The following is a 21,440-nucleotide window of genomic DNA, read 5'->3' as shown; positions in this document are numbered from 1 at the left end:
ACAAGTGAAACATCAATCCAACATAACATGCAAGAATATGTGCGGTTCGCCACATTGAGACATACGACTTCAGTGAATGGACATTTCCATGCCCTGTGTGCTCAGTAAAGAAGTTTGTAGGAGTTAGTAACACGTAAATCATATACAGATATCGCGTATCTGCAGAAGCTGGACTTATGTAATTTGAAAATATTTATTCCTTATAACGATGACTGGGGTCACTGTAGTAATTACATGTAGTGTAACATAAAATTAAATAAATATTTTAATAAATTATTCTTCGTGTGACAACATATATACTTCCACAATGAAATATTCAATAACATCATATTTAAGTGATAAGTGATTGGTGTACTTCCTATTACTGAAAGTATGTGTCCAATAAAATATCTTTGTAAAAAAATTAAATCAGGTATGAAAGTGAAGCCCAGAATATAATATACTTTTTAAAGTGACGGAATCGAATTTTTGAGTGTTTAATAATATACAATTAACCATAACGAGCTCAAGGTGCCCTCACATGTTCAAGTCATACGACTGCACTGCGCAACAACGTCTGCGCAGGTGCCCCACTAACCTAACCTAACCTAACCCAAACCAACCAAAACGGGGTAATCTGCATCAGTGCTAAATGGTTTCCTGCGCACGAATTTTGGAAAAACCGAATGGATGCTCAGAAATTATTGAAATTTTGTATGGACGTCATGCCACAGGTAAGTTAATGATATTCATACTCTATTATGTCTTATCGCTTTTTAAAAATTCGCAGGAAGGCATCAAAGTCGTGAGGTGGAGGATGCGCAAAGTCGGCCACGACCACTTATCAATAACGATATTAAGCGCTCACACAATCCCCATATAACACAATTAGTGCTTATATGCGTGTAATACATCATAACACGTCTAAAATTACATAATGTTTCCACAAGAAATATTTCTTCCAAAATTGATGCAGTGTAGATGTTGACGCAAATACGTAGCAGATTCATGCGTAACGATGACCCAATCTAACTCACTATAAATAAGTATCATGTAACGAAAGAATCGGAATAAACATACGTGAATGATAGTACGTCATTTATTCATATAAATTGCCTCACAAAGAAACTGAATATAAATCTCTGGTACATCAATTGCAATGTTTGGTGGACGCGGAATTCATGGCGCACGTCAAACTTGTGGTAACATATTGGTGTCCTATGTCAAATGTCTACAAAATATATCGAAAATATTGCCTCACATTTACTCGAGAACACGAAGTACAAACACAAAGACGCAGTCTATCGGAAAAATACGGAACAAAAGATAAGACGTTCCACCTGTGACGACCTAAATGGAAAGAAATCAATACTTTCGAATGGCATCGAGGACCAATCAGAAGACAGACAGTACTGATTCTGTCTTGGAACAGTCGGCTGGTCCCATTGGAATAGTCGCCATTAAACTACGGTTGGGATTATTTGATACCGGTCGGTCAGTATCAACGTAACTTTGTGTTCTAGGAATAGAGTTCTTCGGGACCATTAACAAGATTAATTACCACCGTTCAATCAAGTATTAACGGGTGCTACCTACACTGAATCTCAGTGTAAGGATGTCTTCTCGGTGACGTGTGAGAATAGAAACAATTGAAAAAACAATCCAACATAACATGCAAGAATATATGCGTTTCGCCACATTGAGATATACGACTTCAGTGAAAGGACATTTCCATGCCATGTGTGCTCAGTAAAGACGTTTGTACGAGTTAGTAACACGTAAATTATATACAGACATCGCATAACTCCAGAAGCTGGACCTATGTAATTTGAGAACATTTATTCTTTATAACGATGACTGGGGTCACTGTAGTAATTACATGTAGTGTAATATAAAATTAAATAAATATTTTAATAAATTATACTTCGTGTAACATCATATATACTTCCACAATGAAATATTCAATAACATCATATTTAAGTGATAAGTGATTGGTGTACTTGCAATTACTGAAAGTATGTGTCCAATAAAATATCTTTGTAAAAAAATTAAATCAGGTATGAAAGTGAAGCCCAGAATATAATATACTTTTTAAAGTGACGGAATCGAATTTTTGAGTGTTTAATAATATACAATTAACCATAACGAGCTCAAGGTGACCTCACATGCGCAAGTCATACGACTGCACTGCGCAACAACGTCTGCGCAGGTTCCCCACTAACCTAACCTAACCTAACCCAAACCAACCAAAACGGGGTAATCTGCATCAGTGCAAAATGGTTTCCTGCGCACGAATTTTGGAAAAACCGAATGGATGCTCAGAAATTATTGAAATTTTGTATGGACATCATGCCACAGGTAAGTTAATGATATTCATACTCTATTATGTCTTATCGACTTTTAGAAATTCGCACGAAGGCATCAAAGTCGTGAGGTGGAGGATGCGCAAGGTCGGCCACGACCACTTATCAATAACGATATTAAGCGCTCACAAAATACCTATATAACACAATTAGTGCTTATATGCGTGTAATAAATCATAAATCGTCTAAAACTACATTGTTTCCACAAGAAATATTTCTTCCAAAATTGATGCAGTGTAGATGTTGACGCAAATACGTAGCAGATTCATGCGTAACGATGACCCAATCTAACTCACTATAAATAAGTATCATGTAACGAAAGAATCGGAATAAACATAGTGAATGATAGTACGTCATTTATTAATATAAATTGCCTCACAAAGAAACTGAATATAAATCTCTGGTACATGAATTGCAATGTTTGGTGGGCGCGGAATTCGTGGCGCACGTCAAACTTGTGGTAACATATTGGTGTCCTATGTCAAACTTCTACAAAATATATCGAAAATATTGCCTCACATTTACTCGAGGACACGACGTACAAACACAAAGACGCAGTCTATCGCAGGAAATACGGAACCAAAGATAAGACGTGCCATCTGTGACGACCTAAATGGAAAGAAATCAATACTTTCGAATGGCATCGAGGACCAATCAGAAGACAGTCAGTACTGATTCTGTCTTGGAACAGTCGGCTGGTCCCATTGGAATAGTCGCCATTAAACTACGGTTCGGATTATTTGATACCGGTCGGTCAGTATCAACGCAACTTTCTGTTTTAGGAATAGAGTTCTTCGGGACCATTAACAAGATTAATTACCACCGTTCAATCAAGTATTAACGGGTGCTACCTACACTGAATCTCAGTGTAAGGATGTCTTCTCGGTGACGTGTGAGAATAGAAACAATTGAAACAACAATCCAACATAACACGCAAGAATGTGTGCGGTTCGCCACATTGAGACATACGACTTAAGTGAAAGGGCATTTCCATGCCATGTGTGCTCAGTAAAGACGTTTGTACGAGTTAGTAACACGTAAATTATATACAGACATCGCGTAACTGCAGAAGCTGAACCTATGTAATTTGAGAACATTTATTCTTTATAACGATGACTGGGGTCACTGTAGTAATTACATGTAGTGTAATATAAAATTAAATAAATATTTTAATAAATTATTCTTCGTGTACCAACATATATACTTCCACAATGAAATATTCAATAACATCATATTTAAGTGATAAGTGATTGGTGTACTTGCAAATACTGAAAGTATGTGTCCAATAAAATATCCTTGTAAAAAAATTAAATCAGGTATGAAAGTGAAGCCCAGAATATAATATACTTTTTAAAGTGACGGAATCGAATTTTTGAGTTTTTAATAATATACAATTAATCATAACGAGCTCAAGGTGCCTTCACATGCGCAAGTCATACGACTGCACTGCGCAACAACGTCTGCGCAGGTGCCCCACTAACCTAACCTAACCTAACCAAACCTAACCCAAACCAACCAAAACGGGGTAATCTGCATCAGTGCAAAATGGTTTCCTACGCACGAATTTTGGAAAAAGCGAATGGTTGCTCAGAAATTATTGAAATTTTGTATGGACGTCATGCCACAGGTAAGTTAATGATATTCATAATCTCTTATGTCTTATCGCCTTTTAGAAATTCGAACGAAGGCATCAAAGTCGTGAGGTGGATGATGCGCAAAGTCGGCCACGACCACTTATCAACAACGATATTAAGCGCTCACACAATCCCCATATAACACAATTAGTGCTTATATGCGTGTAATACATCATAACACGTCTAAAATTACATAATGTTTCCACAAGAAATATTTCTTCCAAAATTGATGCAGTGTAGATGTTGACGCAAATACGTAGCAGATTCATGCGTAACGATGACCCAATCTAACTCACTATAAATAAGTATCATGTAACGAAAGAATCGGAATAAACATACGTGAATGATAGTACGTCATTTATTCATATAAATTGCCTCACAAAGAAACTGAATATAAATCTCTGGTACATCAATTGCAATGTTTGGTGGACGCGGAATTCATGGCGCACGTCAAACTTGAGGTAACATATTGGTGTCCTATGTCAAATGTCTACAAAATATATCGAAAATATTGCCTAACATTTACTCGAGGACACGAAGTACAAACACAAAGACGCAGTCTATCGGAAAAATACGGAACCAAAGATAAGACGTTCCACCTGTGACGACCTAAATGGAAAGAAATCAATACTTTCGAATGGAATCGAGGACCAATCAGAAGACAGACAGTACTGATTTTGTCTTGGAACAGTCGGCTGGTCCCATTGGAATAGTCGCCATTAAACTACGGTTGGCATTATTTGATACCGGTCGGTCAGTATCAACGCAACTTTGTGTTCTAGGAATAGAGTTCTTCGGGATCAATAACAAGATTAATTATCACCGTTCAATCAAGTATTAACGGGTGCTACCTACACTGATTCTCAGTGTAAGGATGTCTTCTCGGTGACGTGTGAGAATAGAAACAATTGAAAAAACAATCCAACATAACATGCAAGAATATATGCGTTTCGCCACATTGAGATATACGACTTCAGTGAAAGGACATTTCCATGCCATGTGTGCTCAGTAAAGACGTTTGTACGAGTTAGTAACACGTAAATTATATACAGACATCGCATAACTGCAGAAGCTGGACCTATGTAATTTGAGAACATTTATTCTTTATAACGATGACTGGGGTCACTGTAGTAATTACATGTAGTGTAATATAAAATTAAATAAATATTTTAATAAATTATACTTCGTGTAACATCATATATACTTCCACAATGAAATATTCAATAACATCATATTTAAGTGATAAGTGATTGGTGTACTTCCTATTACTGAAAGTATGTGTCCAATAAAATAATCTTGTATAAAAATTAAATCAGGTATGAAAGTGAAGCCCAGAATATAATATACTTTTTAAAGTGACGGAATCGAATTTTTGAGTGTTTAATAATATACAATTAACCATAACGAGCTCAAGGTGCCCTCACATGCGCAAGTCATACGACTGCACTGCGCAACAACGTCTGCGCAGGTGCCCCACTAACCTAACCTAACCTAACCCAAACCAACCAAAACGGGGTAATCTGCATCAGTGCAAAATGGTTTCCTGTGCACGAATTTTGGAAAAACCGAATGGATGCTCAGATATTATTGAAATTTTGTATGGACGTCATGCCACAGGTAAGTTAATGATATTCATACTCTATCATGTCTTATCGAGATTTAGAAATTCGCACGAAGGCATCAAAGTCGTGAGGTGGACGATGCGCAATGTCGCCCTCGACCACTTATCAATAACGATATTAAGCGCTCACAAAATACCTATATAACACAATTAGTGCTTATGTGCGTGTAATACATCATAAATCGTCTAAAATTACATTGTTTCCACAAGAAATATTTCTTCCAAAATTGATGCAGTGTAGATGTTGACGCAAATACGTAGCAGATTCATGCGTAACGATGACCCAATCTAACTCACTATAAATAAGTATCATGTAACGAAAGAATCGGAATAAACATACGTGAATGATAGTACGTCATTTATTAATATAAATTGCCTCACAAAGAAACTGAATATAAATCTCTGGTACATCAAATGCAATGTTTGGTGGGCGCGGAATTCGTGGCGCACGTCAAACTTGTGGTAACATATTGGTGTCCTATGTCAAACTTCTACAAAATATATCGAAAATATTGCCTCACATTTACTCGAGGACACGACGTACAAACACAAAGACGCAGTCTATCGGAAAAATACGGAACAAAAGATAAGACGTTCCACCTGTGACGACCTAAATGGAAAGAAATCAATACTTTCGAATGGCATCGAGGACCAATCAGAAGCCAGTCAGTACTGGTCCTGTCTTGGAACAGTTGGCTGGTTCCATTTGACTAGTCGCCATTAAACTACGGTTAGAATTATTCGATTTCCGTCGGTCAGTATCAACCTAAATTTGTGTTCTAGAAATAGAGTTCTTCGGGACCATTAAGAAGATTAATTACCACCGTTCCATCACGTATTAACGGGTGCTACCTATAATGAATCTCAATGTAAGGATGTCTTATCGGTGTCGTGTTAGAATAGAAACAAGTGAAACATCAATCCAACATAACATGCAAGAATATATGCGGTTCGTCACATTGAGACATACGACTTCAGTGAATGGACATTTCCATGCCATGTGTGCTCAGTAAAGACGTTTGTACGAGTTAGTAACACCTAAATCATATACAGACATCGCGTATCTGCAGAAACTGGACCTATGTAATTTGAGAACATTTATTCTTTATAACGATGACTGGGGTCACTGTAGTAATTACATGTAGTGTAATATAAAATTAAAAAAATATTTTAATAAATTATTCTTCGTGTGACAACATATATACTTCCACAATGAAATATTCAATAACATCATATTTAAGTGATAAGTGATTGGTGTACTTCCTATTACTGAAAGTTATGTGTCCAATAAAATATCTTTGTAAAAAAATTAAATCAGGTATGAAAGTGAAGCCCAGAATATAATATACTTTTTAAAGTGACGGAATCAAATTTTTGAGTGTTTAATAATATACAATAAACCATAACGAGCTTAAGGTGCCCTCACATGCGCAAGTCATACGACTGCACTGCGCAACAACGTCTGCGCAGGTGCCCCACTAACCTAACCTAACCTAACCCAAACCAACCAAAACGGGGTAATCTGCATCAGTGCAAAATGGTTTCCTGCGCACGAATTTTGGAAAAAGGGAATGGATGCTCAGAAATTATTGACATTTTGTATGGACGTCATGCCACAGGTAAGTTAATGATATTCATACTCTATTATGTCTTATCGATTGGTGAAGAGTTGTGTTTTCTTCGCGGTACGGACTGAATTCTTAAATATAATTCAGACAAACTACGATTCTCGGAATAAACAGCGATCATTTCCTTAAACAGCGTTAACTAGTTGATCTTCGTAATGGTGAAGAGTTGTGTTTTCTTCGCGGTACGGACTGAATTCTTAAATATTATTCAGACAAACTACGATTCTCGGAATAAACAGCGATCATTTCCTTAAACAGCGTTAACCAGTTGATCTTCGTAATGGTGAAGAGTTGTGTTTTCTTCGCGGTACGGACTGAATTCTTAAATATTATTCAGACAAACTACGATTCTCGGAATGAACAGCGATCATTTCCTTAAACAGCGTTAACCAGTTGATCTTCGTAATGGTGAAGAGTTGTGTTTTCTTCGCGGTACGGACTGAATTCTTAAATATTATTCAGACAAACTACGATTCTCGGAATGAACAGCGATCATTTCCTTAAACAGCGTTAACCAGTTGATCTTCGTAATGGTGAAGTGTTGTGTTTTCTTCGCGGTACGGACTGAATTCTTAAATATTATTCAGACAAACTACGATTCTCGGAATGAACAGCGATCATTTCCTTAAACAGCGTTAACCAGTTGATCTTCGTAATGGTGAAGAGTTGTGTTTTCTTCGCGGTACGGACTGAATTCTTAAATATTATTCAGACGATCTACGATTCTCGGAATAAACAGCGATCATTTCCTTAAACAGCGTTAACCAGTTGATCTTCGTAATGGTGAAGTGTTGTGTTTTCTTCGCGGTACGGACTGAATTCTTAAATATTATTCAGACAAACTACGATTCTCGGAATGAACAGCGATCATTTCCTTAAACAGCGTTAACCAGTTGATCTTCGTAATGGTGAAGTGTTGTGTTTTCTTCGCGGTACGGACTGAATTCTTAAATATTATTCAGACAAACTACGATTCTCGGAATGAACAGCGATCATTTCCTTAAACAGCGTTAACCAGTTGATCTTCGTAATGGTGAAGAGTTGTGTTTTCTTCGCGGTACGGACTGAATTCTTAAATATTATTCAGACGATCTACGATTCTCGGAATAAACAGCGATCATTTCCTTAAACAGCGTTAACCAGTTGATCTTCGTAATGGTGAAGTGTTGTGTTTTCTTCGCGGTACGGACTGAATTCTTAAATATTATTCAGACAAACTACGATTCTCGGAATGAACAGCGATCATTTCCTTAAACAGCGTTAACCAGTTGATCTTCGTAATGGTGAAGTGTTGTGTTTTCTTCGCGGTACGGACTGAATTCTTAAATATTATTCAGACAAACTACGATTCTCGGAATGAACAGCGATCATTTCCTTAAACAGCGTTAACCAGTTGATCTTCGTAATGGTGAAGAGTTGTGTTTTCTTCGCGGTACGGACTGAATTCTTAAATATTATTCAGACGATCTACGATTCTCGGAATAAACAGCGATCATTTCCTTAAACAGCGTTAACCAGTTGATCTTCGTAATGGTGAAGAGTTGTGTTTTCTTCGCGGTACGGACTGAATTCTTAAATATTATTCAGACGATCTACGATTCTCGGAATAAACAGCGATCATTTCCTTAAACAGCGTTAACTAGTTGATCTTCGTAATGGTGAAGAGTTGTGTTTTCTTCGCGGTACGGACTGAATTCTTAAATATTATTCAGACAAACTACGATTCTCGGAATAAACAGCGATCATTTCCTTAAACAGCGTTAACCAGTTGATCTTCGTAATGGTGAAGAGTTGTGTTTTCTTCGCGGTACGGACTGAATTCTTAAATATTATTCAGACAAACTACGATTCTCGGAATGAACAGCGATCATTTCCTTAAACAGCGTTAACCAGTTGATCTTCGTAATGGTGAAGAGTTGTGTTTTCTTCGCGGTACGGACTGAATTCTTAAATATTATTCAGACAAACTACGATTCTCGGAATGAACAGCGATCATTTCCTTAAACAGCGTTAACCAGTTGATCTTCGTAATGGTGAAGTGTTGTGTTTTCTTCGCGGTACGGACTGAATTCTTAAATATTATTCAGACAAACTACGATTCTCGGAATGAACAGCGATCATTTCCTTAAACAGCGTTAACCAGTTGATCTTCGTAATGGTGAAGAGTTGTGTTTTCTTCGCGGTACGGACTGAATTCTTAAATATTATTCAGACGATCTACGATTCTCGGAATAAACAGCGATCATTTCCTTAAACAGCGTTAACCAGTTGATCTTCGTAATGGTGAAGTGTTGTGTTTTCTTCGCGGTACGGACTGAATTCTTAAATATTATTCAGACAAACTACGATTCTCGGCATGAACAGCGATCATTTCCTTAAACAGCGTTAACCAGTTGATCTTCGTAATGGTGAAGTGTTGTGTTTTCTTCGCGGTACGGTCTGAATTCTTAAATATTATTCAGACAAACTACGATTCTCGGAATGAACATCGATCATTTCCTTAAACAGCGTTAACCAGTTGATCTTCGTAATGGTGAAGAGTTGTGTTTTCTTCGCGGTACGGACTGAATTCTTAAATATTATTCAGACGATCTACGATTCTCGGAATAAACAGCGATCATTTCCTTAAACAGCGTTAACCAGTTGATCTTCGTAATGGTGAAGAGTTGTGTTTTCTTCGCGGTACGGACTGAATTCTTAAATATAATTCAGACGAACTACGATTCTCACTGTAAACAGCGATCATTTCCTTAAACAGCGTTAACCAGTTGATCTTCGTAATGGTGAAGAGTTGTGTTTTCTTCGCGGTACGGACTGAATTATTCCTCTTGGTCTACGCTCCTGTATCCCATCACCATCCTTCGGGATACAACGCAGAACGATACTTCGTTCTGATGACTGCCTCAATCAAGCAAAGGATGTTGAAAATGTTTCTCCATATTTTGGGAACCTCTGCTCTATACAGCACTACATTCTAGCAGCTCTGTCTAATTCCATCACCGCGTAAAGAACGCCTACTCAGTCGCGTCCATGGCAGACGGCTAATCCAAATCAATACAGACTCCGTACGCAATACTCGGTCCACCTAACACCAACAGCATTTCCTTACGAAATTTATCCAACAGAAATGAAGTAAGGACGACCAGTCAGTTTTTAAAATTTCTGTGTCTATACACGAAGAGAAAGGCTTTGACCAGTTAAACGACTGTCAGCTACACGATGACTGCCGTACATGTTTACAACAAGACAGACGCAAGAAACTGGTCTCATACCGCAAGTGTGCGTGTCTATCACCGGACACGCAACGTCTCTGTGATTGTCTGCATTTTCTCCTTTTCCAATTCTCAAATGATCTGTAACTTTTCCTTTCTCTTTCCAACTCATAAAAGAACTCGATTCCTTACCGTACGTAGGGGGGGGGGGGGGGGGGGGGGTTTCAAACATTCTTTGATTTTGGCGATATCGGTACCTTCGCGAAACCCCATCCACGCAGACCAGGCTTTACTCAGACACTACATTACCGTCGAGACATACTAATTTCTAATTTCCCACAGAACACTATCTACGAAAGTCATTATAATTTTTAATCAACCTCGAAATAATACATCACCGTACTCACCCGAGTCCATCGCTCGCTGGTGCCTCATCGTTTCAGACGTCTCGAGCCAGACGACGTCACAGAGCTGCGTCCAGGAGCGAGACGTGGTAAAATCTTCTGGTTCAGAGGTTCACGACGGCGATGAAGAATGATGATATCATAATCACCGTGAATGTGAAGAGGGCTCCGCCAATCACCTCAAAGCAGACATAATGACAAGAATTTATAATTACGTCGCTTCTGTACGTACGCTCTGAAACTCGATCAGTGGGCATTATCTGACAATTTCTCATTGTACTCACCGGAGTCCTTAGTTCGCTGCTGCTGTAATATAATTTTCGGGTTGTCGTGTTAGCGACCTCACGATGTAAGCGGCCGTCATCCTCACCGCACCGTAAACCTCAAGTCTTGAACGAGTGTCACGTGGTTGTTACCACTGACCTAGAAGGAGACGGAATGCGTGGGCAGAATCACAGAACAATCAAAACGTAAAATAGAATAATATCTCAGAATACTTAGTTCAGTGTTGCAACGTCATTTCGGCCATCTTGTCTTGTGTGACGTAGGCCAAGTCACGTTGTATCGGGAACAGCACGCAATATAAGTTTTTCTCTCAACGTACTTTCAGAACTCTCTACTTCAGAGGACGGAATATTTCATGCAACTCACCTTGAATGACTTAAGTAGGCTCTCGTTGTACAAGACGTAGCACCCGGGGACACACAACAGGACACATGTACTCTCGCCTGTGCGTTGCCACAGTCCTAGAGAAAAATATATAGACGATCTTATATCACGCCAGACACAAATGCCTATAAGTCAGGGTCGTTATCTAGAGCCTCGTATTACCACCACGAAAGCTTCAACAACTCTTTGGCTGTCGAATAAATCGAGAATTAAACCAAACACAAGCTGAGACGTAATATCAAAATGGCCGACTGAAGCCCCAACTTACGTAAAGACTGCGTACATCCGCGCTGTACCGAAGCAGGAGACAGACAACCGGGAAAAACTCAACTTGTTCGGAGAAAACAAGTTTCGCGGAGCATGCTGGGAAAGGCAAAGATAAAAAACTCATCCAACTGGCGTCGGCAGAGATGACTAAGGGGCAGATAAAATTATACGTCCAGTAATAAAACACTAAAAGCGAAAATACTACGAGCAGCGAAAACTCAATGATTTAATAGAATGAAACCAAATCGCGGGACGGAGGGTCAGCCTCAGACTGTAAATGGTCGTAGAGAATAAAACAAGGCTCGAAAAACGTAAAATAAACGGCAGCGTCCTCTGTGCGGGAACATCGGGACCCACCACAAGCGCCGTACCGCACAGAGGGCGCAAGTTATTATTTTACTTTAAGAGGTTTGTTTTAAGTTCCTATGACCACTTAGCGGCTGGGGTTGAGCCCCCCTGTCGGTATTATTCCATATCAATTACTGCTCTTTCGCTGCTGGTACAATTTTCGAATTTTGAGTGGTCCTCTTATTATACCTAATCTTACTATGCTCTTGCTATATCCCCTAGACAAGATCTGTTGCCAGGTCGGTTAGTCGAAAGAGTTGAACGACTCGCCTCGCCCACGAGGTCCTGTTTTCTGTAGCGTGCGAGCGCAAAGCCAACGAGTTGGACTCGTCCGACTCGGGCGGTTCGTTGGAACCCGGCGCCCGGGCCATTGTCCGGAGCCGGGTCCGCGACTCTGCTCGCTCAAGAAACGGCCTGGGCCTCCACCTCCCTTCGTGGGGCGCGGGGGTTAGGGCGCGGGGGTTAGGGCGCGGGGGTTAGGGCGCGGGGGTTAGGGCGCGGGGGTTAGGGCGCGGGGGTTAGGGCGCGGGGGTTAGGGCGCGGGGGTTAGGGCGCGGGGGTTAGGGCGCGGGGGTTAGGGCGCGGGGGTTAGGGCGCGGGGGTTAGGGCGCGGGGGTTAGGGCGCGGGGGTTAGGGCGCGGGGGTTAGGGCGCGGGGGTTAGGGCGCGGGGGTTAGGGCGCGGGGGTTAGGGCGCGGGGGTTAGGGCGCGGGGGTTAGGGCGCGGGGGTTAGGGCGCGGGGGTTAGGGCGCGGGGGTTAGGGCGCGGGGGTTAGGGCGCGGGGGTTAGGGCGCGGGGGTTAGGGCGCGGGGGTTAGGGCGCGGGGGTTAGGGCGCGGGGTTTAGGGCGCGGGGGTTAGGGCGCGGGGGTTAGGGCGCGGGGGTTAGGGCGCGGGGGTTAGGGCGCGGGGGTTAGGGCGCGGGGGTTAGGGCGCGGGGGGTTAGGGCGCGGGGGTTTAGGGCGCGGGGGTTTAGGGCGCGGGGGTTTAGGGCGCGGGGGTTTAGGGCGCGGGGGGTTAGGGCGCGGGGGTTAGGGCGCGGGGGTTAGGGCGTGCGTTTTGAATTCTGGTTGTGGATCCTATGTGGGATAATATGGGGATTTTTGGTGGGGAATCCTGCAGGATCGTGGGTAATATTATGTGGTGAATCCAGGGGAATATCCTGGGAATCATGGGTTGCGATCGTGGGAAATTCTGTTGGAAATGTTTGGTGGCAGATTCTGCTAGATCTGGGTAGGGAATCCTTGGTGGGGATCCTAGGAAATCTGTGGGAAATACTAGGATGGTCATGGGGAGTCCTGGTAAATCCGAGGAATCCTGGAGGTGATTGTCTTCGGGGATCCTGCCGTGGTCCTAGAGGGCAGTGTCCAGGGAATCCTGGGGTCCTAGGGGATGCTGTGGTTCCTGGGATATGGTGATGCTGCAGGGATCCTGAGGGGATGGTCCCGGGGGGGGATCCTGGGTAGGTGTGATCATGAGGGTTGGCCCAAAGAAGGGAATAGCCCTGGGAAGGGGTGCGACTGGGGTAGTGGCCCTGGGGTAAAGGGTGTGGCCCTAGGGTGGCTGGCTAGCAGAAATATTGGTGAGAAGGTATAACCTTGAGATTTTTTAAGACCAGTATCCTTGACCTATACGTGACCTCATTTTGACATGAGTATGGTCAATCAGGTATTTACCGTTTGGCATAAATACGTATGACCTTGAGAATTTTAAAGACCTCTATCTGGCAAACTATTGGGGCGATCTTGTCTTGACTTTGTCATGACCTTGACCTAACAGTGACATCAATGTTACAAGAGAATAATCACTCTGATAACTGATGAAGATGTGAGGGCGAAATAATGTACAACAGTGGTCCCCAACGCGGTGCCCGCGTTGATACGGAAAGAGGTTATACTGAATAATAAATGCCGTTCAACCATGAACATTATAAAATCAAAGCACAGTTCTCTACGTACTAATGCCCATCTTGACGATTGCGAGCAGCAACATCATCCTACACTCCCAAATTTGAAAAACTGGCCGATAAAATGCAGCGCCAAACATCACACTAACTTCCCACTTGAGTAATAATAATTGTACTTACAAAATTACGTATTTTTTATTGCGTGGTTTCTTGTATCAATAAACGTCGTGTTGTTTTGTGTATTATTTGGTGTCCGTATCTTATTTGTCCAGAGAAAGGAAAAAAAAGGTTGGGGACCACTGACGTAAGGCAATACATGCCAAACATTATCATCAGTGCGTTTGGTGTAATCACGCACGTCTGCTGATATCGAAGTTTCAACGTTCCTACGTGCGGATATCCGTATATCCCATGTACACACAAGATCGAGATTAGATACATTTCTTTTGTACATTCATGTATGTCTGATGGTACTCATGTTGATATGGGTTGCCATTATCCACACATTGAAGGCAGATTCATATTTATTTATGACGGACTTTGCCACAGTACGTATGTGTTTGCCGCGTGGTATTCTACGTCCATACAGCATCCAGTTGATGTGATGTGTCCAGATGGGGGGGGAGGTCATAAATGCAGAGGGAGTTAAAGAGAGAAAAGTAATGCCGCACCAGCTTGGCCCAAAAGTTATATTCTGAGCAAAAAATTTCGAAAACGAATTCCCACAGTGGCAAAGCGTGACTTTTTCAAAAGTGTTGGCCAAACCCCACTACGGGATGGGGGTCAGGGGAGTTAAAACTTTGGCAGTTGAGTTTTTGGATCGTAATTTATCTTCCATGATGAACAATTAAGTGTTAGCAGTCGAGGTTTGGCTAGCATCTTAGCTTGGTAGGTCATGTAATCCTCTACTTACCCCCTCAAACCAGAACTATATTGTAAGATTTGAGGTTTCCACAGCAGATATTGTTTCTGTCATAATTGCGTTTGCGCAAATAGACTGGGAGCTTACGCCTGAATGAGGTACCCATCAACGCTTGTAGGGGGAGGTATTCCCATATGTCATTTCAGATAAATCCATTCAAACAGCTATACTTATGGGCACACACTCCAGAAGCATCTATACGTTAATGTGATTAAGTCAAGGTTGTTTACAATGTCTTCCGTGGTTTAATGCGTCACTGGGACATACGATTGTGTGGGTCGTATTAACCCGGTCAGTATCGCACTCCATTGCAGCACGCTGCCACTACAAACAGTCCTACATATCGGGTGGCCATTATGTCCCATTCCACTTGCATGAATAAACGGAAAATCAGTTAACACTGACACGATATCTAGTTGCTACAGGTTGCAGCGTGAACTTGTAACTTAATCAGTACACGAACTGTAAAGAAGTTCTTGACATAATCTCGCACAGTGCTAGGACAATGGATGTAAAATAAAATGTCGTACCTTTAGTTGCAACGAAGGTAACTGTTGCGAGTAGCGCCAACTGGGACAATCATAATTAATAAGAAAGCTGGCCATGTCGTTGACCGATTGACTAACTAACTAGATGGCTTACCGAACCCGAAGGTTCATCACCGAATTAACCAAAGCTCTGTCCTGGGCCAACAAAATCCAGTCTCCTTCAACTCCTATCTCCCACAGATCCCGCCTGACATTATCCTCCCATCTACGTCTCGGTCTCCCCAGAGGTCTCTTCCCCTCAGGCTTCCTCCTGCCTGAGGTTATCCTCCCATCTACGTCTAGGTCTCCCCAGAGGTCTCTCCCCCTCAGGCTTCCCGGTGCACACCTCTTGCCCCATCCATGCGCGCTACATGTTCCACCCATCTCATTCTTCTCGACTTAATCACCCTGACAATACTGGGAGAGGAGAACATCATTATGCAGTTTTCTCCACGCCCCATCGTCTTCCCTCCTAGGCCCAAATATCCTCCTCAACATCCGATTCTCAAACACCTGCAATCTGTGTTCCTCCCTCAGAGTGAGAGACCATGTTTCGCACCCATACAAAACAACAGGCAAAATTAATGTTTTGTATATTTTAATCTTCAGGTTCTTAGAAATCAGACGGGAAGACAAAATATTTTGAACTGAGAAGTTGCAAGCATTTCCGGAATTTAGTCTCCTCCTAACTTCGTCGTGAGCATCATTTTGAATCGTTTTTTTTGTTCCCAAGTATTTGAACTTTGTCACACTTTCAAAGGATTTATGAGCCACCTTAATGTCTGTCGGGTACATCATCGTGTTCACAAAAGCCTGCCACCGGGGTCTATCCTGAGTCAGTTGCATCCAGTTCACTCCATTGAGACCCATCTCCGTAAGATTCGTCTTAATGTTATCCTCCCACCTACGCCGAGGTGTTCCCTTCAGGCCTTGTAAACTTTCAACTCGCCCTAAAAACATCGGCTGAGGAGCTCGTCATGCATTTTTCTCTGTTATCCGTCCCACTCCCATTTTGGGTCCAGACATCTTCCTCGACACTCTGTTCTCAGAGACCCTCAGTCTATGTTCCTCCCTCAATGTGAAAGACCACGTTTTGCACCCATAAATACTTTGCACTAAACAATAGCAAGCATTCCCCGGATTTAATCTGCTGATGTAGGGAGATCGTCGATAATTAGGCTTGTGAAACCGGAATAAAATTTCTTCTCAGTTCCCTAAAAAGCTTTAATAATGTCGATGTATCAGGAATTGTAAAGCGATAGAATTATTGTTCAGAATATAAACCCCACTTCTTAAGATCCACATATTTTTATTAAGATTCTGGGCTACGAAACACGTTTAATTCCTTTAAAATTGTAAAATGTTAATTGCCTACTGGAATATTCTTTTATTATAAATGATGCCGTGAACAAACAGAAATCAATCTAATGTTACTTGAAATTGTGTTAAAAAAGTTTAATTCTCTTACACGAGTTCACAAATGCAGACGAAAACATTAAATGTGATGAACAACAATCTTTATAATTAGGAATCCCTTACCCCAAACTTTGTTCAATTGTAGGAGACCACGACGTCCACGGGCAAAGATCAGTTTAATCAAAATTAAAATGGAGAGAGTTGAGGGCAGTTTCACAGATTTCTTAATAATTCTTTTATAAGATAAGAACTTGTGATATTCTATATTAGTAAGAATTACCACAAACAACATATTCCCTCCACCTAACATTTACCTGGGCAATACTCATTACAGCTGAATCTAAACGGTGACAAGCCGCTGCATCCAGTCTGTACAAAAAGTCATTATTTCATGGTCACCAACTCTGAAATGACAAATGTTCGTGTAAAAGACAGACCAATGAAAATGTCACCTTATATTTTAAACTGCGACAGTAGTTCAGTCTCTTGTGTGGAAGGAAACAATCTTGGATGAAGATAAGTGCAAAATTCCTCTGACAGCATAGCCGAGTTTCCAGGAAATTCCAAAGTGCAATGGCCGTGACTTCCACATGAAACCAGATTCATTCAGAATGGAGTTGCCTCTTTCCACATCCTACGTCATTAGGAACCCTGCATATTCCAAACTGCATTACAACACTGATATTTAAACATAAGTGGCACTGCCTTTCTATACTTGGTTCCAACCAACCACACCACTCCTCGATCCTAATGCAAATCCCCTTATCCCACCACCAACCACGGAATATACCAGAAGTAATACTGAGCCTCATCACATGTCCATGAGACTGACACCTGACAACTCTCAACTTATGGTTAAGTCTCAAATAAATGGAACCTCTGACAGTCATCTCCATTTTTGCAAGCAAATCCAAATTCATAACGAACACCACATCACAAACTTACAAGTTTCGTAACCGATCCCCTTGCTCAACACAGCAAACTCTCAAAATTAACCAAAAGCACAGAAAATATCCCGGCAGCTCCGCTAACTGTGCACAAAACTAAATTACTTCCACTAGCAAATGCTCACTTATTAATTAGTAAACAGACCACATTAAAGGCTCCTCAGCACTGCACACATCTCACATGTAACAAAACCTTATCACAAATAGTCACCACCCTCGTCTACAAGCTACACCTAACCTCCAATTTTGGTGTCCTATGAACAATATATTCACTAGAGAATCATGAATGCCTCTAGCATACCACAGATACTGCAATAATGCCAATCCCTCACCGCACATAGGTCTTTCAACATATCAAATCTCACATTTAAGTTCACAACATCTAAAGTACCTAATAAAATTGGACAGACTCATCTCTCTCACACGACAACCACATCAAATACATTCTAATGCTCATGTACTCACACAACGAATGCCTGGTTCAGACCGATATCAGTCTCTTGCGGATTCGAGGTTCCTTCTTTGTCCCAGCAGGTTTAATCTTCTGACATCAAGTCGGTCTGCCAACTGTTGCCGCACGTACTTCAACGCTTCTCTGGCCGGCAGTAAGCAGGTCACATGGTGCTCAGTAGAATCTGAAGGATCATTCTGTTTCTCGTAATCTGCTACTCCCAGAAAGAGAAAATACATTCACATTCAAGAAATCAAGACATCACACTCTTCGAAGAACACACAGTTTTACTTCACCAAGCAGTTAACACTCCCACCTTAGCCAATGAACAAGCACCTTCCATTTTCAGAAGACAAATTCTGTCAAGTTCATTACAAACCCATTCACAAGTTAACTTTAAATACGGGTCACAACCAGCGACCTGACAAATTCTGAACTCCCTCGCTTACAGATTCATACTGGAGCCTTTCTTTCCTCCCCCCCAGCAAATTTAAAACATTCGCCAAGTGGGGCATTATTCCACACGTCATAATACTGCAACTACAAACTCTACAACTCACACACGTCACGTCAGACCCACGCAACTTCCGTTGCCACTGATTCAGTGGATATTTAACGAACAGTTCGCTTGCCGTCGGTTTGGAGCCGAGGATGTTGATCGCTGTCTCCAAGAAAAGAACAAGTGCCAGGTGTCCTGGCTTACACGGCTCCCTCTCCTTGTGCCCCATTATGACAGCAAGGGAGTCTGTAAACACCAGTCGGTCCATGCCCTTCAGGTTCGCCTGTTTTGATGTCATGGAGAAAGGACGTAAATGAAAGATTAAGAAATGGCAAGCCTCTACAACACAGCCAACATCTGTAGCACTTCTACTACTAAGGTGAATTCAACCGACAAGGGGCAAACTTTGGGTTTCATGGACACCTAGACTTTTATTTTGTATGTAAAAAACGAGTTTGACAAATCTCAACAACACTGAAATAAAAATTAACTACAAGCATATAATTTTTGTATAGTCTATGCTAACCCTATAAACGTCAAAAAGGAACGTACTATACGCGTATCAAGTTATTTAATAATCTTCCACCAACAATTAAAACTCTAAATTGTGATATAAATGTATTCAAGCCTGCACTGAAATTAGCTTTCATACTTGAATTGCAAAATCTGAAGGTTATGTACATTCATATGTGAAACACGTTCTTGTAATTGTGTCAAAAGTACCGAGGTTTACGTATATTGAATGAAGTCCTGAAGTTTATGTTTATTGTATGAAATGACTTGTACTGCATCCTTTGGATTACTCCTAAGAAGGATCTATGGAATGCAAACAAACTCTACTCTCTAACATACCTGAATAATGCAATTCCTTATCCAAGTCACAAACACTCCAGGTGCTTCGTTCTGTCTGGTTCTTCACGTCCCCAACTCCAAAAAAGCTGCTTCCCCATCACGCACACAACTGATCTTCTCAAACGCTGATATTCAGACAAATTGGTCTGCCATGTCTTCGTTGAAACCAGTCCACACACACTACAGCTACAGTTCACATGAAAGTTGCTACTCAGCACATCCCCTGATCTCAAACTCCTCTTTGAGACAGACTAGGCACTCCCACTTAATCTATAACCGTACACCTCCTCGGAAAGCAAGGTATATAATCGCACGAGGGCCTGAGGTCTTCCTTGTGGCATTGTGAGGCATGCTACAAACACCCCATACTTGGTCACTAGGAATCAAAAGTGGGCAACTGTGGTGTGGTGGCCACGTAACCAACATTACAACCTGTAACCCTAGCTGCTTACTTCTACCTTCTTCACTGCGATAAGCTCTTGCACAAATTTAAATCAACAGCAACTGAATTTCCACATGCAAGTCACAAAAACAGAGGCTGCCACCACGTGTCTGTGGGTCATCCCAACCGCATCGCCTGATGAATTGTGTCCATCATGCACAAGGGTCATGTCAGCTAACGGAGCAAAGTCTTGCTACCTCCGTAGTAATGATGGACTCGAAACTGCGTAACGGCTGAAGTATCCCATATGCTTGCATTCAAGCCTACCTGAAACAAAATCATGTACAGAAATAAACATCCGCATTGAGAGACCAGTATTAATTCTTACTACGAAGGCAATCTACACCACATTAATAACCTACTGGCAACTAATCCGGCCTTTCGTGCAACCAAAATATTTCCCACTTTACGTACTTCACACGGGAGAAAGATGACAAACATCAGTTCAAATAAACTTACAAGCCCTGGCAATATATGAGAGTAAAGCTGCACTCGACTGGGCATGCATCCTACCATCACGCCGCCCGAAGTAAACAATACCAGCAGAGGAGCTGCGCCATTTTCTCGCGCGCAGGGACGGCAACGTCTGAAAAACAGCGAACACATCCCGCAACCGCCGGAGCAAGAGGGATATTCAATGATCATTATGTGCGCACCCTGACGAACTCTCCTGTCATCTACCGACAATACCCCTGAGGTACATGCCCATCCGCGAACACTACACGGCACTGCCGAACAAAATGCTGCCTGAAATACCACTCCACAGCTTGTAAACTTATAAGCACCTGAAACGTAATTAAAGCCCTTCTTCCTTCTTGTCCACATGAAGTATTGTGGTTGTTATCAGGAATACAAAATATATTTGTGATTACATAAACTTTACATCAGGTACCCATCATATATGAGTTTGTTGTAAATGTAAACTGTGCTGTAGTTCACTGAAACATAATATAAAATATTCTCTTTAGCACCACTTTAAAGAAACAATATTATGCCTCCTTTTTTTGGGAACCAGGAATCTGACCATCTCCTCACTGCGGTAAATTTTGCCTGACTGTTCCTCCCTCCATGCAGCTGAGTAACCACGATCCTAACTTTGTGGTCTTATCGCGTTCCCTCAGTACTAATCTACACTTACCCACATGCTCCTGCCATCCTAAAGTGAACTGCGTTAATTTGTATTTTGGCTGCAATGTACCAGAGTAATAAGCATTTGTATAATCCATTTTCATAAAAATATTCTTTGCGTTACGGCAAACCTGACACTATTTTAAATGAAGTTATTTTAGAATCCCTTGACATTTTAGATTTCTTTATAGACAGTTACAGTGGTTATATGTGATTCCTCACGTAGCA

General features: G+C 41.5%; 1 protein-coding gene across 3 annotated transcripts in view; it reads right to left on the bottom strand.

Moving 5' to 3' along the window:
- Nucleotides 1-20,668, bottom strand: part of LOC147874678 (transcription-associated protein 1-like) — a 56,310-nt gene extending 35,642 nt beyond the window's left edge. For 2 of the 3 annotated variants that reach the window (XR_015534008.1, XR_015534009.1), the window contains exons 1-4: nt 11,779-11,855; nt 11,493-11,587; nt 11,126-11,264; nt 10,845-11,020 (exon numbers count right to left, since the gene is read on the bottom strand). The gene's annotated coding sequence lies outside the window, so the exon portion shown is untranslated. Of the gene's footprint in view, nt 1-10,844; nt 11,021-11,125; nt 11,265-11,492; nt 11,588-11,778; nt 11,856-17,207; nt 17,298-18,305; nt 19,074-19,642; nt 20,352-20,543 lie in introns of those variants that run through there. The other variant, XM_087344572.1, reaches the window with a different exon arrangement.
- Nucleotides 20,669-21,440: the final 772 nt, after the last annotated feature.

This window comes from Zootermopsis nevadensis, unplaced genomic scaffold (genome assembly GCF_977971745.1).
Source record: "Zootermopsis nevadensis isolate Lab colony 2312 unplaced genomic scaffold, Znev_1.0 Znev_ptg000007l, whole genome shotgun sequence".
NCBI classification, from domain to species: Eukaryota; Metazoa; Arthropoda; class Insecta; order Blattodea; family Termopsidae; genus Zootermopsis; species Zootermopsis nevadensis.
Note: the sequence above shows the minus strand (reverse complement) of the source record. Positions and strands in the feature narration are given on the sequence as shown.